The sequence below is a fragment of the Panthera tigris genome, chromosome B4 (genome assembly GCF_018350195.1).
Source record: "Panthera tigris isolate Pti1 chromosome B4, P.tigris_Pti1_mat1.1, whole genome shotgun sequence".
Taxonomy (NCBI): Eukaryota; Metazoa; Chordata; class Mammalia; order Carnivora; family Felidae; genus Panthera; species Panthera tigris.
This window is the reverse complement of record NC_056666.1, coordinates 76,364,820-76,390,555: the sequence shown is the minus strand read 5'-3', so window position 1 is coordinate 76,390,555 and position 25,736 is coordinate 76,364,820. Positions and strand designations below refer to the sequence as shown.

The 25,736-nt window shown below is 37.9% G+C and overlaps 1 protein-coding gene and 1 pseudogene across 5 annotated transcripts in view; one reads left to right on the top strand and one right to left on the bottom strand.

Moving 5' to 3' along the window:
- FAM186A (family with sequence similarity 186 member A) overlaps positions 1 to 25,736 on the top strand; it is a 75,842-nt gene that overhangs the window by 6,444 nt on the left and 43,662 nt on the right. The window lies entirely within an intron of this gene.
- On the bottom strand, positions 18,064 to 19,044 carry LOC102951704 (annotated as a pseudogene).

Below are 25,736 nucleotides of genomic sequence, written 5' to 3'. Positions count from 1 at the left end.
CCCAACTTGTTTGCTCACATCTTCCTTCTATCCCCATTTCCTCTTCTTGGGCTTCTTTTTCTGGAGGGACGCACTCAAACATTCATAACCTAAAAACTGTCTTTATCCATACTACTTTCTCCCTTTTCATTTCCATGCAAAATTTAGAATCAGTCTGTCAAATTCTACTTGGGGGGAAAAAAGCCTGCTGGTGTCTTGATTGGGATTGTATTGAATTTATAGATCCCCTAATTAGGGGAGAATTGAGAACTTAATATTGAGTCCTTTGACCTGTGGACACAGAATATCTCTGTATTTATGTAGGTCTAATTTTTCTCCCAAGTGCTAGACCTTGCAAATCTTTTGTTAGTCTCTAAGTATTTCACATTTTTTTATACTATATTGTGAATAGTATTGTTTTTTTATTTCCATTCTCAATTGTTCACAATTAATATGTACAAATAAAATACATTTTTGTATGTGCATCTTGTATAATAAAACCCAGTTACTAGTCTTCATAGATTTTCTTCATATATTCCTTGGGGTTTCTACATAGACAACCCTATCATATGCTAATAGAGGCAGTTTGATTCCTCCTTTTATGTCTGTGTGCATTTAAGTTTGCTTTTTTGTTTTTTTTTAATTTGAGAGAGACAGAGGATCCAAAGCAGGCTCCATGCTGACAGCTCAGAGCCTGATGCGGGGCTCAAACTCACAAACCATGAGATCATGGTTAACTGACTGAGCCACCCAGTGGTGGCTTTTAACTGTTTTTTGTGGGGGAGGGGAAAAATAAGTAAGCTTTTTTTTTTTTTTTAACTTACTGAGTAGGCAAGGAACTACAGTATAAAGTTGAATAGAAGTGATGAGACATCCTTGTTTTCTTCTTGATGTTAAGGGAAAGAATTCAGTCTTCCTCATTCACTATGATTGTAGCAGTATATTTTTTTATGGTGCTCTTTATCAAGTTGGAGAAATTCTCTTCTTTTCTCAGTTTTCTGAGGTTTTTTTGTTTGTTTGGTTGTGGGGTTTTTTTTGTTTTTTTTTTTTTTAGAGAGAGAGAGTGCACAAGAGAGATAGAATCTTAAGCAGACTCCAAGTCTAGCAAGGAGCCTCACACAGGGCTCCAACATGGAGCTTGATCTCACAACCCTGATGAAATCATGACCCCGACATCATGACCTGAGCCCAGATCAAGAGCCAGATGCTTAACTGACTGTGCTATCCAGGCGCCCCAGCCAAGATTTTTAATTAGGAATAGATACTCGGATTTATCAAAAGGTTTTACTGCATCTATTGGGATTATCATGTGATTTCTTTTTTGTCTTTTTGAATCTGTTAAAATAGTGAATTACATTGATTTATGACTGATAAACCAGCCTCACATTTTGTGGATAAATTCCATTCACTCATAATGTAGTATTCTTTGTATTATCTTGCATTCAGTCTGCTAACATTTGTTAATTTTTGTGTCTATGTTTACAAAACATGTTGGTTTGTAGTTTTCTTTCTTTTTTTTTTTTTTTAAGTAAGCTTCATGTCCAGCATGCAGTCCAACATGGGGCTTAACTCATGACCCTAAAATCCCTGAGATCAAGACCTAAGCTGAGATCAAAAGTCAGAATCTTAACAACTGAGTCACCCAGGTGCCCTGTAGTTTTCTTTTAATACTTTGGTTTTGGCATCAGACTAATATTAGCTTTATAAACTCAAGTAAAATATTTTTAATTTTCCTTAAGACTTTGTTGAGAATTGGCATTTCCTTTTACGTTTGGTAGGATCCACTAAGTGTTTGGGTGGGGTAAGGAGAAATAATCAGTGGAAACATATAGACTTGTGGTTTAATTCATGGGAAAGTTTTAAACTATAAATTCAATTTAAAAAATTGCAGGGCTATTCAGTTTATCTGTCTTCTTGAGTGAGCTTTCAGTTTGCATCTTGCAAGTAATTTGTCCATTTTATCTTAGGTAATTTTATTGGCCTAAAATTGTTCACAATAATCCCTTATTAACCCTTTATTATCTGTAGAATCTGTAATAATGTCACTTTTCATTTCTGGTATTAGTAATTTTCTTCTCTCTCTCTCTCTCTCTCTCCTCTTATCAGTCTGGCTAGAGGTTTATCAATTTTATTGCTATTTTCAAAGAACCAATTTTTGGCTTCACAGATTTTCTCTAATTCTGTTTTCTTTCTTTTTTTTTTTTAATGTTTATTTATTATTGAGAGACAGAGAGACACAGAGCGTGAGCAGAGAGGGGTAGACACAGAATCTGAAGCAGGCTCCAGGCTCCAAGCTGTCAGCACAGAGCCCGACAGGGGCTCGAACTCACAAACTGTGAGATCATGACCTGAGCCGAAGTCGGTCACCCAACCAGCTGAGCCACCCAGGTGCCCCTCTAATTCTGTTTTCTATTTTACTGATTCCCACACTGATTTTTATTATTTTATTTACACTATTTACTTTGGATATAATATACTTTTTTCCCAGTTTCTTAAGGTGGAAGCTGAGGTCATTGATTTGAGAACTTTTTTTCTTTTGTAAGAAGTGGTATATCTCCCTTTGCAATGCAAATGAAAATGTTGCATTTCATTTGGTTCATTTTTTTATTTTTGAGACAGAGAGAGACACAGCATGAACGGGGGAGGGGCAGAGAGAGAGGGAAACACAGAATCGGAAGCAGGCTCCAGGCTCTGAGCCATCAGCCCAGAGCCCGACGCGGCGCTCCAACTCGCGGACCGCGAGATGGTGACCTGAGCGAAGTCGGTCGCTTAACTGACTGAGCCACCCAGGCGCCCCTTCATTTAGTTTTATATACTTTCCAATTTTCCTTTTGATTTTATTCCTCGACCCATAGGTTATTTAGAACAGTGTTTATTTTCCAAATATTTTGAGATTTTTGTCTCTTACATATCTCTAATTTAATTTCATTGGCATCAGTGAACTTATTCCATATGATCTGAATCCTTGTAAATTTCTTGAAATTTGTTTTAAGGCCCAGAATATGGTCTAAATTGGTAAATGTTATGTATGCATTGAATACAATTTGTATTCTTTCATTGAGCGGTGTACCCTATAAATAATGATTACATCAAATTGGCTGATAGTACTGTACAAGTCTTCCATTATCTCTTCTCAACTTCATTGATTATCAAGACAGAGGTATAGAAATATTTAATTATAATTGTGAATTCTTCTAGTTCTTCTGATAGTTCTATCAAAGTTTTTCATGTACTTTGAAGCTCTGTTTTATATGCTAAACGTATGGAATTACTATGCCCTCTCAATGAATTGGCCATATTACCACCATGAAATGACCCTATTTATTTCTAGTAATATACTTTTCTCTGTAATCTATTTTTGTTTGTTATTAATATAGCCACTCTAGCTTTCTTTTGATGAGTGTTACCTTCTTTGCATTTTCTCTATTTTACATTAAACATGTTTGGGTTATTATATTTAAAGTGAGTTTCTTATAGGAAGGCATAAAATTGGGTTTCTTTTTAAAAAATTCTTTTAAATGTTTTATTTATTTTTGAGAGAGAGAGACAGAGTGTAAGCAGAGGAGAGGCAGAGAGAGAGGGAGACACAGAATCCAAAGCAGGCTCCAAGCTCTGAGCTGTCAGCATAGAGCCCAACATGGGGCTTAAACCCATGAGCTGTGAGATCGTGATCTGAGCTGAAGTCAGACGCTTAAATGACTGAGCCTCTAGGCGCCCCTGGGTTTCTTTTTAAATCCAACCTGACAGTCTCTGCCTTCTAATGGGATGTTTAGACCATTTGTATTTAATGTAATTATTAAGTTTAAAATTACTATCTTGCCATTTGTTTTCTGTTTGTTCCATCTGTTTTCTTGTTTCATTTTATTTTTTCTGACCTTTTTTTAGATTAAGTATATTATATTATTATGATTCCATTTTATTTCCTTTATTGACTTCTTAGCTATAACACTGTTTCACCTTTTAAGTGGTTGCTTTAGGGTTTGTAGTATACACCATTTACCTTCAAATGGTAACCTACCACTTTTGAATAGTGTATGAGCCTTACAACAATATTCTACCATTTTCTCTCTCCTGGCCTTTGTGGTATTCATATCATACTTCTACATATGTTATAAATATTTATTTACCTTTCAATTATTGTTTTAAAAAGGCAATTACCCATTTTTCAATTTTTTTATTGTGGTACAATTTACATAACATAAAATTTATTATTTTAACTATTTTTAATCATACAATTCAGTGGCATTAAGTAATTTACAGTATTGTATAAGCATCAACACTATTTTCAGAAATTTTAATCATCCCAAACAGAAACTCTGACCCATTAAACAATAACCACCTATTCCCCCAAACCTTGGCAACCAGCATCCTATTTTCTGTCTCTATGAATTTGCCTCCTCTAGATACCTTATCTAAGTGGATTCATAAAGTATTTGTTCTTAGATACCTTATATAAGTGGATTCATAAAGTATTTGTTCTTTTGTGCCTGGTGTATTTCACTTAGCATGTCTTCAATGTTCATTTAGGTTGTAGTATGTATCAGAATTGCCTTTCTTTTGAAGGTAACTAATATTCCATTGTATGTATGTATCATATTTTGTTTATCCATTTACTCATCAGTGGACATTTTCATTGCTTTCACCTTTCTACTATTGTGAATAAGGCTGCTATAAACACATAGTATAATATATCTGTTCAAGTCCCTGCTTTAAATTCTTTTTATACCTAGGAATGGAATTTCTGGCTCATATAGTATTTCAATTTTTTTTAACGTGTATTTATTTAGAGAGAGAGAGACAGTGCATGCACGCACAAGGGACAGAGAGAGACGGAGAGAAAGAATTCCAAGTAGTCTCCATGCTCTCAGCACAAAGCCTGATACCGGGCTCAATTTCACAACTGTGAGATCATGACCTGAGCTGAAATCAAGAGTCAGACACTTAACCGACTGAGCCACCCAGGCACCCCTGGTAATTCTATTTTTAATTTTTTGAGGAACTGCCATATTTTTTTCTGTAGTGGCTGCAAGATTTTACATTCCCATCAGCAGTGCACAAGGGTTCCAATTTCTCCACATTTTCACCAACACTTGTTATTTTTTTCCCCTTTCTGATAATAGCCATCTTAAAGGGTGTGAAGTATCTCATTGTGGCTTTGATTTGCATTTCCCAAATGATTAGTGATGTTAAGCATCTTTTCAAGTGCTTGTTGGCCATGTATATATACTCTTTGGAGAAATATCTATTCAAGTCCTTTGCCCATCTTGGAACTGGGTTTGTTCTTGTTGAGTTCTAGGAAGTCTTTATATATGCTGGATATTAACCACTTATCAGATATATAATTTGCAAATATTTTCCTGTGTTGATAGTTGTGATAGTTAATTTTATGTGTCAACTGGACTAGGCCACAGGGTACACAGACATTTAGCCAAATATTACTCTGAGTAAGTCCATGAAGATGTCTCTGGATGACATTAACACTCAAATCAGACTGAATTAAGCAGAATGTCTTCTCTAATGTGATTGGATCTCATCCAGTCAATTAAAAACCTGAATAGAACAAAAAGGGAGCTCGACCTCCCTGCCTTCCTTGAGCTGGGGCATCAGTCTTTTCCTGCCTTCAGACTTGAACTGAAACATCAGCATTTTTGAGCCTTGAGCCTGCTGGCTTTTGGACTGGAACTGCACCATAGACTATCTTAGCTCTCCACCTTGGCAACTGAAAATCGTGAGATTTCTTAGCCTCCATAATCATGCGAATCAATTTTTTATAATCTCTTTATATATATCTATATATATTTATTTATCTATCTGTGTACATATATATTCCAGTGTTCGTTTCTCTGGAGAATGCTACTACTACTAATACAGAGTCTGGTATAGAGAAAGCGGTTCTGAAGGAATAGAATCTTAAGGATAAGTTTTCTGAATTGGGTTTAGGGTTTCTGGAATTGGCTTTCTAATCTGATTAGATTTAAAGATGTGAATGACTCCATTTCCAGTATTAAAGAGAGCACTGATAGTCCTTAACTTGGTCTGTCAATTAAGATATGTAAAATATTACTATTGGATACTCCTAGTTAATAGCTTTTAAGAAGCAAGAATCTGGGTGACTGTGTATATGATACTTTCAGACATTTTTGGCAAACTAACACATATAATGAGATTGGTTGCTTGCTCCTAATGTCACTGGATAAAGTGGGGGAAAGAAAAGGATGAGCTCAGGGATACAAATTTCTAGCTGAAGCACGACATGAATGACCTGAAAGCTTCTTTGTGTGTCCTGAAGGAGACCCTTATCTCCTATAGCTGCATGGCTGAGATTGCTTAAAATTAAACCAAGAATCTCATTCTCTGACTGGATGAATTACAATGCAAGTTGAATTCCCAGCCTTGCAGGATGTCTACTGTTAAAGTGAAGACGTTGATTAGGAAGGAACAGGACTGTGAAAATTGGAATGGGGATGTGTGGGAAGGCCCTGATAAACCTTGGGACATTAAGCCTCTAAATTCTGATGAGTGTGCTTCACCAGGGGAACCACCTCTCCACCCTCCATAGGAGCAGCCTCTTCGTATCCATGGGAGTGGCCTCTTTGCCCATAGTAGTAGTGGCCTCTCCACTCCTGTCTGAAGGGATTAACCCTTAATTGTCTGAAGACACTGTAATGACCTCTTTGAGGCAGGTGCCATGCAAGATAACGCTGAGTTTTTTTCAGGAACCACACTCACCACATCTTTTTGTTTCTAGACTTATAACTATACTCAAATGCAGCAGGACACTAAAGGTGAGGTTCAAAGTGTGATCCATGAGGACATGCACTACACTCCAAAGAATGACTTGAGTTTTCTCATGTTTACAGATGGAAATCCAGGGAATATGTGTAGGAATGGGTATTAAGAGTATGGGATATGGGATATAAGAGTATGGGAGGAACATAAAGTTGGGTCAGGCTGAATTTATTGATATGCGTTCATTAAGCAGAGAAATTGTATTTAATATTACAGCTTGGGGAATTAGAAAAGGTTCTAACTGGTTGATTGGTTGGTTGGTTGGTCAGTTGGCTGAAATGTGGACCAGAAGTTTGCCCACAGTGAGAAAGAAATACCAGACTTGCCCTGGTTTAATGTAGAGGAAAGAATTCAAAGGCTTAGGGAGACTGGAACGTTACAGCAGATTTGTCACTTAGAACCTACTGAACCACTCCAGAGAAGTTCAAAAGATATACCTTTTACTGTGACTGTGAGAAATGAATTTATGAGAGAGGCCTGGGCATCCTTGGGAAGCTCTGTGATTGCCTTTCTAGTCCAGACCTTACAGTGGGAAACACAGTCACTGAATTGAGAAACCTAAGTACAATGGGAGTAATTGAATCCTGAGGTGACAGGGGCCAAGTTGTGGTACTCAACCACCAAAGGCAGTTGTGGTTACTGTAATGGACAGCAGAGTCAAAGCATCAATCAAAATGGCCTTATAAAGAACTATAACATTGGCTAGTTGACTACGATGTTCCTAGAAGTGAAATAGATAAGAAGCTTACTAAATTCTCATTTGAACTGTGTAAGTAGAATATTTCTAGGTCAAGTGGACAAAAGTCTAAACTGAATCATGAAAAGAGGCATGGCCCCTCAATCAGTTCCTAGACTTGAGCCACTTTAAAGACCCAGAACCCTTTGAATAAAGACAAGGCTGGGTAATTTGAGGAATGACTATGGTACACTGCCAAAAATTTATGGTGAACCCATCGTGTGATTATTTCACCAGATCTGAAATGCATAGATGGAATAGACATAATCAGCAGCTGGTATCCCCACATTGATTCCCTGATATGTGGAATAAAGGCTATTATGGTGGGAAATGCCAAGTGGAAGCCACTAGAACTTCCTTTACTTAAGAAAATAGTAAACCCAAACCAATACTGCATCTCTAGAGGAATTGTAGAGATAAGTGTCCCCCATCAAGGAAAGATGCAAGAGTGGAAATTCCCATCACTTTTTTATTCAACTTGCCTATTTAGCCTGTGCAGAAGACAGAGGGATCTTGGAGACTAAAAGTGGATTATTATAAAATTAATTAACCAGATAGTGACTCCAATTGCAACTGTGTGCCAGATGTGGTTTCATTGCTTGAGCAAATTAACACATCCTCTGGTAGCTGGTATGCAGCTACTGATATGACAAATTCATACCTGTCAATAAAGACAACCAGAAACAGTTTGCTTTCAGGTGGCAAGGCCAGCAATACACATTCACTGGCCTACCTCAGGGACATATCAAGTCTCCAGTCTGGTAGATTCCATCAGTGAAGCCATCTGGCATAGAGTTTTTTTTTCGTTGGGAAGTTTTTTATTACCAATTTGTTTCCCTTTACAGTTATGTCTTTTCAGATTTTATATCTCTTTGCAATTCAGTCTTTATATGTTTTGTGTTTCTAGGAATTGTTCCATTTTATCTAGGTTATCCAATTGGGTGGCATACAATGTTCATAGTACCCTCTCATAATCCTGTTTATTTCTGTAGAATCAGTAGTAATGTTCCCATGTTGGTTTCTGATGTTAGTAATTTAAGTCTTCTCTGTTTTTCTTAGTCAATCTAGCTAAAGATTATCATTGTTGTTGATTTCTTTTTTTTTTTTTTGAAAGAAGCAACTTTTGTTTTATTGATTTTCTCTACTCTTTTATTTAAAAAATTTTTAATTATTATGTTTATTTATTTTGAGAGAGAGAGAGAGACAGAGTGTGAGTGGGGGAGGGGCAGGGAGAGAGGGAGACACAGAATCCGATGCAAGGCTCCAGGCTCTGAGCTGTCAGCACAGAGGCCTACGTGGGGCTCAAACCCATGAGTGTGAGATCATGACCTGAGTTGAAGTTGGACGCTCAACCAAGCGAGCCACCCAGGTGCCCCTCTACTCTTTTATTTATGTCTGCTCTACTGTTTATAAATTTCTTCCATCTGCTAGCTTCAGATTTATTCTTCTTCTAGTTCCTTATCATGTAAAATTAGGTAATTGACTTGAGATCTTTTTTTCATGTAAACTTCCTAGAGTTTTTTCCTCTAAATGTCCCTTTTAGCACTGCTTTTGCCACATGCTATAAGTTTTGGTATGTTGTGTTTTCATTTTCATCCATACATATTTTCTAATGTCCCTTGTGATTTCATCTTTGACCCATTTATTGCTTAAGAATATGTCAATTTCCATGTACATGAATTTTCTAGTTTTCTTCTGTGATTGGTTTCTAACTTTATCTCATTGTGTTTGTAAAAAATAATGCTTCATGTGATATATTTTTTAATATATTGATATTTGTTTTGTGGCCTAACATATGGTCTCTCCTGAAGAATGTCCCACATGCACTTGAAAAAACTGTGTATTCTATTGAAGTGTTCTGTATACGTCTGTTATATCTAGATGGTTTACTGTGTTGTTTTAGTTCTTTATTTCCTAACTTATCTTCTGTCTAGTTGTTCTGTTACTGAAAGTCACTTATTGAAGTCTCCCCCTATTATAGAACTATTTCTGTCTTCAATTCTGTCAATTTTCACTTCTTAAATTTTGAGAGTATGCTATCAGGTGCATAAATGTTTATAACTGTTTCTTCTTGCCGTATTGGACCTTTTATTATTAGCTCTTGTAATCTTTTCTGATTTAAAGTCTATTTGTGGGGTGTCTGGGTGATTCAGTTGGTCAGTTAAGTGATTGACTCTTGATTTCAGCTCAGGTCATGACCTCACAGTTGTGAGATCAATCCCCACGTGGGGCTCCATGCTGGGCATGAAGCCTGCTTGAGATTCTCTCTCCCTCTCCCTTTGCCCCTCCCCAACTTGCAAGCTTTCATTCTCTCTTTCTCTAAAATAATAATAAATAAATAAAAATTTTAAAAATAAAATGAGTCTCTTATAGGGTGCCTGGCTGGCTCAGTTGGTAGAGCATGTGACTCTCGATCTTGGGTTCGTATGTTTGAGCCCCTTGGTGGGTACAGAGAGTACTTAAAAATAAAATAAAATCTTTTATTTTTTTTCAGTTCGGGATGGTTCATTAGACATCATTTAGATAATAACCAGAATAGCCCCTTTGAGAAGTAGTGAAATATTTGAGTCCTGAAGACTTCAGTCTAGTCATAAACAAGATTATTAAGGTATAGAGGAGTCTCTAGTTAACCAGCACGCTGTTCCCATTTCTTCAGCTTGACTGCATATATAAGAGCTCATTACAGTAATTCACTTTTCAACAGGAAAGATTGAAGTGATGATAGACTCAGACGCTAACTAAACATAGGTCCCTGCTTCACATAGCAGCCTTCATTGACAGTGAAACCATTTTCCCCAGTGTTTTGTGGAGCTTCCTACATTAGCAGTATAATGAAATAGAGCATTCTTGCCCAGGAAACCTCTGCCCAATACAATTCCATGCATCTTGAAAAGCCAAAGATGATCTAATTTTTGACACAAAAGCTCATCAATGATTTTGCAGATGGAAACTGATTCAGGGAGATGAAATGATCTGTCAGAGGTCTCCTGATATTTCTGCTACACATGGTTTTGAATGCCTATACCTTTCTTGTTTTTCTCCCATTGAATTTCAAAGGTTCAGTTTCCCGCCTTTTAAGGATCTTAAGAAACTAAAACCAGCAGAAAGCTTCAAATCTCCTTTTAAAAACAGATTTGAGATTGTAAAAGCAGCAATGAGAGTGAAAGCTTTCCTCTATCAATGTTTCTTCATTTCTTTGTTCATTCATTTACCAGATGTGTATCTATTTTACAAACATTTCCAAACAAGCACTTCAGTATTGGATCTTCCCACTACAGAAAGTGCCTACCTCTGTGTTGGGACTTGAAGATCACCCAGTCCCGAGTGGCAATCCAGCAATTAAGGGGAAAATTCCTTATAATAATGTTTTAATAAGAAAAAGAAAACCCTGAGAAGTGTCTTGAAATATAAGAAACAAGTCTCCCTGATTTGGAGCAACATGGCAAATATATTTCATTGCAGTTATGTCTCCAAAACCAGATGAAGATAAATAGTGCCAGTTCTCGACAAAATTGTGAGTTCTATCTTTGTCAGTCTTGATATCCTCTTCATGTACCCTTTTAATCCTTCAGCTGTCTTCTCTTATACTTCAAGCCTCCAAAGCTTTCCTATTATTCTCCCCTACCTTCTCTGCCATTCTGATTGTCTCCTGAATATCCATTCCTCTTCTTCGTATAGCAGCCTTGTTACATGAGTGACAAAGATACATCTCCAGCTTCAGGAGGACCCTAATTGCTACAGCTAAACCTAATCAGCTTCAAGAAGACCTTAAACTAGCTAACATCACTGAATATTGAGCATGAAGAACAAGTTGTGGTGGTTGAGGGCTTTTTTTTTTTTTTTTCATTTTTAAAAATTTACATCTAAATTAGTTAGCAAATAGTGCAACAATGATTTCAGGAGTAGATCCCTTAGTGCCCCTTCCCCATTTAGCCCATCCTCATCCCACAACCCCTCCAGTAACCCTCTGTTTGTTCTCCATATTTATGAGTCTCTTTTGTTTTGTCCCCCTCCCTGTTTTTATATTATTTTTGTTTCCCTTCCCTTATGTTCGTCTGTTTTGTCTCTTAAAGTCCTCATATGAGTGAAGTCATATGATTTTTGTCTTTCTCTGACTGGCTAATTTCACTTAGCATAATACCCTCCAGTTCCATCCACATAATTGCAAATGGAAAGATTTCATTCTTTTGGATTGCTGAGTAATATGTCTTTATCCATTCATCCATCGATACACATTTGGCCTCTTTCCATACTTGGGCTATTGTTGATAGTGCTGCTATAAACATGGGGGTGCATGTGTCCCTTAGAAACAGCACACCTGTATCCCCTGGATAAATGCCTGGTAGTGCAATTGCTGGGTCGTAGGGTAGCTCTATTTTTAATTTTTTGAGGAACCTCCATACTGTTTTCCAGATTGGCTGCACCAGCTTGCATTCCCAAAAATAAAATCTTTAAAAATAAATAAAATGAGTCTCTTATAGGTAGCATATAGTTGAATCATAGTTTTAAAAAAATCTATTCTGCTAGGGGTGCCTGGGTGGCTCAGTCAGTTAAACGTCTGACTTTGGCTCAGGTCACGATCTCACAGTTTGTGAGTTCAAGCCCCACATCAGGCTCTGTGCTGTCGGTTCAGAGCCTGGAGCCTGCTTCGGATTCTGTGTCTCCTTCTCCCTCCACCCCTCCCCCACTCACTCTCTGTCTCTCAAAAAATGAATAAACATTAAAAAAAATTTTTAATCTATTCTGCTAATCACTAGCTTTTGATAAGATGGTTTAATTCATAAAATTTAAAGTAATTACTGATAAGGAGGGACTCAATTTTTGCCATTTTGTTACTTATTTTCTCTTTGCATTATAGCTTTCCCCCTTATTTTTTATATTACTGTCATCTTTTGTGTGTGTGTGTGTGTGTGTGTGTGTGTGTGTATGTATTTTAAAGAAATGTTTTGATACCTTTCTTATTTCCTTTTGTGTATATTCTATACTTATTTTCTTTTTGGTTACCAAGGGGATTACAAATAATTTTGCAAATTTACACAATCTTAGTTTGAATTTATACTAGCTTAACTTTAATCACATACAACAACTCTGCCCCTATACTGCTCTGTCTCCACTCCTTTCAGTTACTGAGATCACAGATTACATCTGTACATAATGTACCCCCAAACAGACTAACAATTGTTTTTTATGCATTTGTGTTTTAATGTAGGAAATGGGGGTGCCTGGCTGGCTCAGTTGGTTAAACATGTGACTTCAGTTCAGGTCATGATCTCACTGTTTGTGTCAGGCTCTGGGCTGACCGCTCAGAGCCTGGAGCCTGCTTTGAATTCTGTGTCTACCTCTCTCTCTGCCCCTCCCCAGCTCATGCTCTGTCTCTCAAAAATAAAAATAAACATTAAAAAAATTAAAAAAATAAATAAATAATGTACAAAATAAGAAATGGAGTTATAAACCAAAATTACGATTCTGTTAGCTTTTATAATTGCTTATGTATTTGACTTTATCAGGATCTTTATTCCCCTCCACAGAGTTTTGAGTACTTTCATTTCAACCTGACTCTTCTTAGCATATCTTATGGGACAGGTCTAGTGGTAATGTACTTTCTCAGCTTTTGTTTGTCTGGTAATGTCTTAATTTCTTCCTTATTTTTGAAGGACACTTTTGCCAGATATAGAATTCTTGATTTACATTTTTTTTTCTCTCAGCACTTTGAATACATCAACCCATTGACTTGGGGCCTCCAAGGCTTCTGATGAAAATTCTAATAATCTTCATGGGGATCCTTGTATGTGATAGTTGTGTCTCTACTGCTACTTTGAACATTCTTTCTTTGGTTTTTGATAGTTGGTTATTATTTGTCGCAGCATGGGTCTCTTTGAGTTTAGCATACTTGGGATTCATTGAGCTTCTAGATTTGTACTTTCATGTATTTCCTTAAGTTTGGGAAGTTTTCAGCCAGTAATTCTTTAAATAATCTGTCACTTTCTCTTGTCTCCTTTGTGGACTCCTCCAATGTATATATTCCTTTCTTTATGGTGTTCCACAGGTCCCTTAGGTTCTGTTCGCTTTACCTTTCTGTTCCTCAGACTCCATCATTTAAACTCTTATCTTCAAGTTAGCTTATTCTTCTGTGTGCTTAAATCTGATTTTTAATCCTTTTAGTGGAATTTTCTTTTCTTTCTTTCTTTTGTTTTATTTTCTTTTTTGTTGTTTGTTTTATTTTTGGAAGTTTCAGATATACTTCTCAGCTCCAGAATTTCATTTTGGATCTTTTTTATGTTTTTTTTTTTTAAATATCTTTATCGATATTCCTGTTGTGTTCATACATAATTTTCCTGACCTTGTCCATGTCTTCCTTTAACTCTTTAAGTATCTTTAAGACAGTTGTTTTATTTTATTTTATTTAAAATTTTGTTTTATTTTATTTTAAATTTTTATTTATTTTATTTTATTATTTTATTAAAGTTTTTGTCTAGGAAGACTGCAATTTGGTCTTCCTTGTTGATGGTTTTTACAACTTTTTTTCCCCTTTGAATAGAACATGCTTTCCTATTTCTCTGTGTCTCTTGTGATTTTGTTGTTATTGTTGAAAATTGGACATTTGAATGTTATAATATGGTAAGTCTGAAAATGAAAATATCCTTCTCCACTACCTCCAGGGGTTGTTTTGTTTTGTTTTGTTTTGTTTTGTTTGTTTTAATCTCTATGTGCCAGGCATCAGCCTGCATCTTTTTTTGGGCATGCATAATGATTTTCTTTTTTTTTTTTTTTTTTAATTTTTTAATGTGTATTTATTTTTGAGACAGAGAGAGACAGAGCATGAACAGGGGAGGGTCAGAGAGAGAGGGAGACACAGAATCTGAAGCAGGCTCCAGGCTCTGAGCTGTCAGCACAGAGCCCGACGCGGGGCTCGAACTCACAGACCGTGAGTGAGGTCATGACCTGAGCCGAAGTCGGACGCTTAACCAACTGAGCCACCCAGGAGCCCCCATAATGATTTTCCAAATTCCCCCAAACATATAATTGCTTTTGGATTTCCTACTCTTTAAATGTCTGGCTCCTAAAGGGCCAAAAAAGAAACTGAAGGGAAAAGAGCAGAAGCTATATCTTTAAACCCCTTGAAAGGTGCTTCACTCAGTGGAGATTCCAACAATGCTAGCCTGGCTTTGTATCTGCACCTCCCTGATCTGAAACAATAATTCACAATCAGAACAAAGATTTCTTACTTACAAGAGAAGATACTTACTGCCTACTCTAGCTCTTGTAAGGTGCTCTAGGAACGTTTCCTGTAAGAGGGGTGGAAGGTGGGGAATGGATACCGGCTATAGTTCTAAAGGCTGAAATTACACTTTACTGGTCAAGCCTTCCCTTAAAAGTTGTAAAGCATTGAATAAACCCCAGAATCCCAAATTAGTTAAATCAGATAGACTCTGCCAATACAGTTGTTTAGTTGGAGAGATGGATTCCTGTGCTTCCTCCTCAGCTATCTTCCCTGATGTCACTTCTTTTGCCTGATATTTTTTTATTGTATGTCAGATATTGTGAACTTTATCTTGCTAGATGCTGGGCATTTTTCTAATCCGATAAATATTTTCAAACTTTTAGGACACATTTATGTAGCAGTAGTTTGATCCTTTTGTTCACTGTTAGATGAGACTATAGGAGCATTTAGTCTACAGCTTATTTTGCCCCCACTATGAGGCAAAAGCCTGTTTGAATACTCCATAAGATGTCCTATGAACTAAGCTTTTTAGTCAATCTGGGAACAGAATATACTTCTCCTCCCTGTGTGAGTTCTGGGGTTTATAATCATTTTAGGTGGACTTCTTTTAGTTGTCTTATATAAGAGGATGAATCTTGTCCATGTAACTTCATCTAGAATGGAAGCATTGGTTGAACTCTTCTTTTAAAAACTTTAAAAATTATAATAAACATAAGTGAAAACTCACAGTTGAAAATACTCCACGAGGGGCACCTGGGTAGCTCAGTTGGTTGAGCGCCTGACTTTGGTTCAGGTCATGGTCTCCTAGTTCAAGAGTTCGAGCCCCACAGTGGACTTGCTGCTGTCAGCCTGTCAGTGCAGAGCCAAGTTCAGATCTTCTGTCCCCCTCTCTCTGCCCCTCCCTGCTTGCACTCTCCCAATAAATAAATAAATAAATAAATAAATAAATAAATAAAAGTACTACATGAACTATCACAAAATATACAAATCCCAGAAATATATATATATATATATATATATATATATATATATGTTATCTGCACCACATAAACTTCCCCATTTTCCCAAAAGACAATTATCTTCATCTTTAACATTGTAGGTTGATTTTGCCCGATAAATGGAATCATGCAGTATATATTCTTTAATGTCTGGTTTCTTTTGCTTAATATTATGTTCAGGAGATTCTTTGTATGGAACTATAATTCATTAATTTTTGTTACTATCATTCCATTTTATGATTTTATCCATTCTACTGTTGTTCTCTACTAGAAATAATATCACTATAAACATTTCTGTGAATATTTTTTGGTACACATATGCATGCATTTCATCTATGAATGGAATTGCTGGTCAGTCAAGTATGCATTGATTTAATTGTAGTAAATAATGCAAAATAATTTTTTCTCTAATCTTTTTTATTTCATAAAAATTTTAGACTTAAAGAAAAGCCACAAAACAGTATAGATTTTCCATATATTTTCAGATCAGCTTCCCCTAATGTTAACATATTACATAGCCATAGTACACTACCAGAATCAGGAAATTAAAATTTATACAGTACTATTAACTGAAGATCTCATTTGATTTTATCAGTTTTCTCATTAATGTGTTTTTCTGTCCCAGGATCCTAGCCAGGGTCTCAGAGAGCACCTACTTTCTCCCTAGTCTTCTGTGGTCTGTATCATTTCCTTGGTTGTTCATTGTTTCCAAGATCTTGATATTTTCAAAGAATGTAACTTTTTTAAATGTCTCTTACTTTTGGTTTCTCTAATATTTTTCACGATGGGATTGGGATTATGCATTTTGGGGGCAAAAATACCCCATAAATGATCTTCATCCTTAGTACATCATATTACAGGGGTCTGCATGATGACTTATGTTGACCTTGATCACTTGGTTAAAATGATTTGTTTACTGTAAAGTTACTATTTTTCCCTGTGTAGTTAATAAATACCTTGGGGAAGATACTTTGAGACTGTGCACATTCTGTGTCTTCTCCAACTTTCGTCCACTGAATTTTGGAATTCATTGATAGATATTGTCTGCAACAATTATTACTGTGATGTTACCTAAGGGTAATTTTCTTTTCCCTCTTCCACATTTATTTATTTATTTATTTATTTAAAAAAATTTTTTTTAACGTTTATTTATCTTTGAGACAGGGAGAGACACAGCATGAATGGGGGAGGGGCAGAGAGAGAGGGAGACACAGAATCGGAAGCAGGCTCCAGGCTCTGAGCCATCAGCCCAGAGCCCGGTGCGGGGCTCGAACTCATGGACCGCGAGATGGTGACCTGAGCTGAAGTCAGACACCTAACTGACTGAGCCACCCAGGCGCCCCTCTTCCACATTTATTAATTGGAACTCTGTGCCAGCAAGAACTACCTCTTCCATTTATTTATTCACTAATATTGATAGAGACTCAGATATTTATTTTATCCTGTAGGTTATAATTTATTATTATTATTATTGTTATTGCTTCAATTCTTCCAGATTTGGCCATTAGGAGCTCCTTCTTTCTTTCTTTTTTTTTCTTTCTTTCTTTTTCTTTTTCTTTTTTTTTAAAGACACATTGATGCAGCGTTATGATCAGACTTTTAATTTAACAATCAACAGCATGGGTGCAAAAAAAAAAAATCTATGTTAAAACCCTTTGTTGGAATGCTTTACACTTTCCACAGAACAGAAACTAAAATAACCTGTTATACAAGTAGTCACAAATACAGTCCTCGAGCTTTTTGCCCATACACATGAGTATTGTCTAAAATGTGTCTTCGTTGTAGCAGCTAGGCCCTGCCACCCCTGTGCTTATCTGAGTTCACAAATCTGTTGGAACCTGTAGCTTCCCTGTCACTTCTCTGACTCTCTCCTGCTAAGCTTTGTTTCCTGGTAGTAATTAAAACCTAAAACCGTCTGACTTCGGCTCAGGTCATGATCTCACGGTTTGTGAGTTCGAGCCCTCCATCGGGCTCTGTGCTGACAGTCTGGAGTCTGCTTCAGATTCTGTGTCCCCCCCCCTCCCCCCACTCCTCTCCTGCTCATGCTCTCTCTTTCTCTCTCTCTCTCAAAGAATAAACATTAAAAATATTTTTTTAGGGGCGCCTGTGTGGCTCAATCGGTTAAGCAGCCGACTTTGGCTCAGGTCACGATCTCGCGGTCCGTGAGTTCGATCCCCGCGTCCGGCTCTGTGCTGACAGCTCAGAGCCTGGAGCCTGTTTCAGATTCTGTGTCTCCCTCTCTCTGACCCTCCCCTGTTCATGCTCTGTCTCTCCCGGTCTCAAAAATAAATAAACGTTAAAAAAAATTAAAAAAATAAAATAAAATAAAAATATTTTTTTAAACCTCTGCCACTTCCATAGCTGCTGTTGCTGCAACCACCATAGCCACGCTGGGTTTGTGGTTTGGCAAAGTATTGGCCTCCACCACCACAGGGGCCAGAGCTTCGGCCCCCCCCAAATTGCCTCCTTTCATAGGTCTAAAGTTTGAAGATTGGCCGTTGTAACTGTCAAAATCATTATAGCTTCCGCAACCTCCAAAGTTGCTTCCATCATTACCAAATCCGTGACAGCCATCCCCACTGCCACTGTATCCATTGCCACCTCGACTGCCACCAAAGCCACCTTGCCCACTGAAGTTTCCTCCACGACCAAAGTTGTCATTCCCGCCAAAACCACCTCCGTGACCACCACCGAAGTTTCCAGAACCACGTCGACCTCTTTGGCTGGACGAAGCACTGGCCATCTCTTGCTTAGATATGGCTCTTCTGACTTCACAGTTGTGGCCGTTCACAGTATGGTATTTTCGAATGACAATCTTGTCTACAGAGTCACGGTCATCAAACGTCACACAAGCAAAGCCTCTCTTTCTGCCACCGCCTCGGTCAGTCATGATTTCAATGACTTCAGTTTTCCCCTACTGTTCAAAATAATCTCTCAGGTGATGTTGTTCAGCGTCTTCTTTAATGCCACCGACCAAAATCTTTTTCACGGTTAAGCGCGCACCAGGTCTCTAAGAATCTTCTCTCGAGACAGCCCTCTTTGGTTCCACAACTCTCCCATCCACCTTGTGTGGCCTTGCACTCACGGTTGCGTCCACCTCCTCCACAGTGGCATAGGTGACAAACCCAAAGCCTCTGGAGCACTTGGTGTTTGGATCTCTCATTACCACACAGTCAGTGAGTGTTCCCCACTGCTCAAAATGGCTCTTCAGACTCTTATCAGTTGTTTCGAAGCTCAAACCTCCGATAAAAAAGCTTCTGCAGCCATTCGGGCTCTTTAGTAGATTCTGACTTAGACGTGACAGCTGTGGGAGGGGAGACTTTAATGATGCTTACTCAGCAGTGTCCACAGGCAGAAAGGAATAATCTGATGAACATATCTCGACTCCTGTGTTCTTTCAACAAGTGGCTATCTATCTATCTATCTATCTCTCTGGAACCACAAGATGTTCCAGGATCATCTTATACATTCCCTGTCCAGCCCTGAAATCAATGATTTTTCCAAAAACTCTTGTTCCTTTTCTTGGAGACTGATGTTTAGAAACCAAGATTTGGGGCTAGGTGTGTTCATTATTACTGGAGTGTTGTTTCTTCTAGGCCCTCTTACCAAAGAGAGCTAGAAAGTATATGTATATGTATATGTATATGTATATGTATATGTATATGTATATGTATTAGCCTATGTAGATATATACATCTATATTTATCTTTGTGTATATTTAAAACATGATTTAATACTGATAGTTCAGGTTCCAATCCTATACCATAGGGTTCATTTTTAGTCTTTTCCTATTCCTTATTTGTAACTTCTTTCATAAGAGTGAGAAACCCAGTTCTTATTATCTACAATACATTTATTTATTCATTCATTTCTAATGTACCCATAGAGTAGTTTCAGAGTTGCTAACTCATTTCCATGCAAGAAATACATTTACTGACTAGTATAGCATTTATGAACCGTTCTTTGTATTTAACCTTAAATTATTATTTTTTTCCCCAAGGGTACTAGCTGGTTTTTTTTCTTCCCAATGTGGTTATATTACTCATTTGTATATAATTAACTTCAGTTGTTAGTGTTTGTATCCATTTCTTGTCACCCTATATACTGGTTGGTTTCAACAGTTTATTTATTATGTGAATGGTTTGTAAAACATTACTATGGTGGTAAAAGTCAGATTATATAAAAAGATACACTGAGAGAGAGATTGCTGGGAAGATAGCAGAGTAGGAGGACCCTGTTCACCTTGTCCCATGTATACAACTACATAACACTCACATCAGAACCCAGAAAACAACCTGAAGACTGGCAGATCAAACTCCACAGCTAAATGTAGAGAAGAGGCCACACTGAAGAGATTAGGAAGGGTGGAGACACAGTGAGGAGCTAAAGGGATTCACTGGACTCTCCCCTGGAGGGAGGGACTTGTGGGCATGGAGCAGGGAAAGAAACCTGCTATTACACCAGAAAGACTGATTCTCCATAACGTTTGGCTTTGAAAACCAGAGGGGCCAAATTTCATGAATTCTTCCAACCAGCAGAACTTAAAGCCTAGAATTTTATTTGTATCTCATCTCATCTCATCTCATCTCATCATCTTATCCGTGCTTCAGGGACACAAGCCAAAGCCTAGAATTTAAAAAATCAGTGGGCTCACTCTGGGAGAGCCAGGAAGGCCAGAGGAAACTGAGCCCTTACACTTAATGCCATAGAGCAACAAATAACCCATGGAGAAACAGCACAGAAGCAGAAGTTTGAAAGATGCCTGGGGTGTAAGGGAAAGAGATTTGTTTACTAATCTCAGAGCATGTACTGGAGGGGCAGGTTCATTGGGAGACTTCTCCAGGAACAAAGGAGCTGGCAGGCACATTTCCCTCCCTTTATCCCAGTATAAACACATGGCCACTGCAAGAACCAGCACTACCCCAACATTCACTTCCTAACTTGCTTACACCATGCCCCACCCCCCACCAGGCTTTGGGGATCTGCCCCCTCCAGCCGGGCTTGTCTCAGTACTGGTGCTGTAGGTCCCCTCCCCCAGAAGACCAGCACAAACCTTGCCAAAACTGCATCTCCTGAAACTGTGAGCTTTGTGGAATCGTGATCCTGGCAGCAGCTGTGGTAAGTCCCCTCTCTGGGACCACAGGCCATAATTTCTCTGACATCAGCCGTAGAACATTTTTTTTAGATATAGCTCCTGAAGAAAAGGAAATAAAAGCAAAAATAAGCTATTGGGATTACATCAGAATAAAGAGCTTGTGTACAGCAAAAGAAACAACCAACAAAACTAAAGACAGTGTACTGAATGGGAGAAGATATTTGCATTACAAATGACCTATCCAGTAAAAGGTTAGTATCCAAAATATATAAAGAACTGATACAACTCAACACCCCAAACCCAGATAATCCAATTAACAAATGGGCAGCAGACATGAACAGACATTTCTCTAAACAAGACATCCAGGGGCACCTGGGTGGCTCAGTCGGTTAAGCGTCCGACTTGGGCTCAGGTCACAATCTCGCGGTCCAGTGAGTTCGAGCCCCGAGTCGGGCTCTGGGCTGATGGCTCAGAGCCTGGAGCCTGCTTCGGATTCTGTGTCTCCCTCGCTCTCTGCCCCTCCCCCATTCATGCTCTGTCTCTCTGTCTCAAAAACAAATTAAAAAAAAAAAAAGTTAAAAAAAAAAGACATCCAGATGGCCAACATACACATGAAAAGATGCTCAACATCACCCTTCACCACAGATATGCAAATCAAAACTACAGTGAGATACCACCTCATACCGGTGATAATGGCTAAAATAAAAAACACAGGAAACAACAAGTGTTGGTGAGAATATGAAGAAAAGGAATGCTCCTGCACTGTTGGTGGCAATGCAAACTGGTGCAGCCATTGTGGAAAAGAATATGGAGGTTCCTCAAAAAATTAAAAATAGAACTGCCCTATGATCTAATAATTGCACTACTAGGTATTTACCTAAAGAAAGTGAAAACACCAATTCAAAAAATATATACACCCTTATGTTTATAGCAGCATTATTTATAATGCCAAATTATGGAAGCACCCCAAAAATCCATTGATAGATGAACGGATAAAGATGTGGCATATATATACAATGGAATTTTTTTTTTTAACGTTTATTTATTATTGAGAGACAGAGCATGAGCATGGGAGGGGCAGAGAGAGGGGGGAGACACAGAATCCAAAGCACAGAGCCCAATGTGGGGCTCGAACTCACAAACCACGAGATCATGACCTGAGCCGAGGTAAGACGTTTAACCGACTGAGCCACTCAGGCACCCCTACAATGGAATATTATTATTCAGCCATTAAAACAATGGAATCTTGCCATTTACAACAACTTGGGTGGAGCTTAAGAGTATAGTGCTAAGCAAAATAAATCAGTCAGAGAAAGACAAATACCATATGGTTTCACTCATAAGTGGAATTTAAGAAACAAACGAGAAAGGAGCTATCAAAAAAGAAAAAAGAGAGAGAAACCAAGAAACAGACTCTTAGCTATGGAAAACAAACTGATGGTTACCAGAGGGGAAGTGGGTGGGGGGGTGGGTAAAATAAGCTATGAGGATTAAGGAGTGTACTTGTGATGAGTACTGGGTGATGAATGGAATTGTTCAATGACTATAGTGTAAACTTGAAACTATTATAATACTGTGTGTTAACTATACTGGAATTTAAAACAATTTTTTTTTCTTTTTTTCATTTTTTTTTTTAATGTTTATTTATCTTTGAGACAGGGAGAGACAGAGCATGAACAGGGGAGGGTCAGAGAGAGGGAGACACAGAATCTGAAACAGGCTCCAGGCTCTGAGCTGTCAGCACAGAGCCCGACGCGGGGCTCGAACACACGGACCGTGAGATCATGACCTGAGCCGAAGTCAGCCGCTTAACCGACTGAGCCACCCAGGCGCCCCTAAAACAAAATATTTTTTAAAATTTCCTAAAAACCACTACGTGAAAAGTAAGAAGATAGAGGTTAAATTAATAAATTTTATTCCAAATACTATCATTTCCACATTTAATCAATATAAAAATTATTAATGAGATATACATTGTTTTCGTTATTGGGTCTTTGAAATCCAGCCTGTATTTTGCTCTTACACAAATTGCATGGTAAATTTTCATTAGAAATATTTGATCTATATTTAGATTTATAAAATTTATATTTGAAGCAGTAGATTCACATATCAAGTTCTTCCAAAGGTAAAATTTTTCCAATAAATGAATTGTTAGTTTTTAAATTTGGATTAGTTTATTTCTATTTAAAATGTATTTCCTGTCACACTTGCCTGTTACAGTTGCTCAGTAGCCACATGTAGCTGGTGGCTACCATAGTGGATACTGTTGCATCCACAGAACTCCTGAAACAGAATGCTACGGGCAGCAGTGACAGTCACAGCAAAGTTTATTGCAATGAGAGGCAAGGCCAACCGATCGGGACTGACACTCTTGACCAGAGTGCGGTCTCGAACAGCCAGGGTACAGAGTTTTTATAGGTGACCACATCATCTTATCATCACCTGGGAACAGAACAAAGAAATAGTTCCCAGATGGGGGTGGAAACAGTTCAGACATGCCCTTGCCCCAATCCAATCAAACACTAATCCAGTTGATTTTCCTTGAACTTTTGTTCCCTTGATTGATAGGACAAGGCTGTTATCTCTTAATCTACAGTGTTAAAACAAAGCTGTTATTTCTTAAGGCTACAGGTTAGCCCTACATTATAATTTAACCCTTACAGATACCACAGCTCTAGAGAAACTCTTGCATATATGCACCAGGAAGAATTTTCAGAAATGTTTCCATCATCATTTGTAAAATCAAAATACTGGTAACAAACAAATACAGAATGAACAAACGAATAAATAAATTATAGCATATTTACACAACAAAATATTAAATAGATGTCAGTGGAAGTAAGTTCACTATAGATACGCACTTCACTTCACCATGGGTAAACTAGAAAACACAATGTTGAGGGAAAAAAGTAAGTCACACGAGTATATAGAGAATGATTCAGGAACAGGCAAAACGACACCATCTATTGTCTAGGGATGTGCGCGCATGTGTCTGCTGCAGGGGAGGCAAAACTTCACCTCTATCCATGTTACGTTTTCAGCCAGGGTTCTTTAAAAGACAGATTAACAAAAGATAAACAGTTCATTAGCACGTGTAGTGTACAGCATATGGAAGAAATAGAAACAAAGAGTAACTCAAAGCAGTTTATAGTAGCATCTTCAACAAAGAATAGTAAATCTGTGGCTAGATGACAGGACAAAGGAGAGCAATGGTGGTGAACTGTGGGAAGGTTATTATGCACCAGATTATTTTGATGCTAATAAATCTGTCTTCGGTAGAAAGAGTTTCATCCTGCCTTTAGGCAGAAACGAAGTAGGGTAGAGGGAGATTTTCCTGCATTTGTTGCTTCTTCATTGCCTTTGGCTCAATAGTTTTTACATCAAAGAGGCATATTTTGGGGTGACGTGTTCTGGTTTCTCTCTGCTAAAACAAATTTCTGTCAAACAGGTGGTATAAAACAACAGACCTTTATTCTCTCACAGTTCTAGAGATCAGATGACCCAGACACTGAGTCTGGTCACTGTGACTGAAACCAAGATGTCAGCGAGGTTGCATTCTCTATGGACTCTTCCTCGGGGAGAATCCATCCCTTGCTCCTTCCAGCTTCTGGTGGCTGCCAGCATTCTTTGGCTGTGGCCACATCACTCCAATCTTCAAGGCCAGCAACTTCAAATTTCTCTCTGCCTCATTTTCACATTGAACCTTCTCTGTAGGTTCAGTGATCTTGACCTCTACCTCCCTCTTACAAGGACACTTGTGATAGTAATAGGGCTCATTGAGATAATTCAAAAACAATTTCTTCACCTCAAGATGATTAATTTAATCACATCTTCAAAGAATTCTCTAAACTTGCACCAATGGGTTAACAAGGCTTAGGGCAGAAAGCCACCACAGGGTGAAAGCGTCCAGGGCTAGACATTAAGTAAAACAAAGCATAGGGTGCTGCAGGGAGAAAGCGCCCAAGGTTAGCTAGTGAGATGAGTAATTTATCTTTAAAGCTGTATGCTCCATCAATATTAAACTTTAAAGATAACAGCTAATTAGTTGTATCACCTACAGGAAAACACTTTCCATCTGGCTCCAGTATATCATTGTGCTTTGATCTCAACTTCAAATGCCAATTGCCCCCCAAACCCTTTGCTTCTTACACACACAGGTTAATGGTCACTATCTGATTGTTTCCTTCTGCACATTCACCACGTATGTAAAGTCTTGAGAGCTCAATAAAAACAGAGACAAAACTCCTGTTCGGGTCTCTTGTCTCCTCCCAGACATTAGCCTCTCTCATTTTCATTTCTGCATCTGCTGTCTTGCTGGACAAGAGAGAACTCCAGATTGAAAGTCTGCAACACCTTTTTCAATACGAAGTAACATTTACACATTCCAGGGACTATGACCTGATACCTTTGGGGGAAGGTCATCATTAAATCTATTACAGTAGTAAAAGTACAGAGAACAAAATTCAGGATAGTAGTTATCTCCTGGCATTGGGAAAGGGATATAGCTGCTATGGGGGACACAGGAGCCTTTAAAGACATTGTTTCTTCAGCTGGACAATGGGTACACAAATGTTCATTTTGCTTTTGCTATTATTACCTGCATCTCAGGTTCTGTTCTACCCCACTCTAGATTAGATGGTCAAATTATGGTGATTTCTCTGCCCACCCTCTCATTCTGACTCTTCTGCCTCTGTGGCACATAGTAACTACTTAATAATTTGTAGCATTTATAGTGTTTATCATGTTACCTATGGTAAAAGTTTACCTATAGATTATCTCATTTAATCCCCATGAAAATCCGATATGGATAGGTATTATTCTTAATTCTATTTCAAATATGACAAAAATGAGATTTTTTAGGCTTGCTTTTTAAATTGGAGGATTTTTTAAAATTAAGGTAAAATTCATGTGCTATAA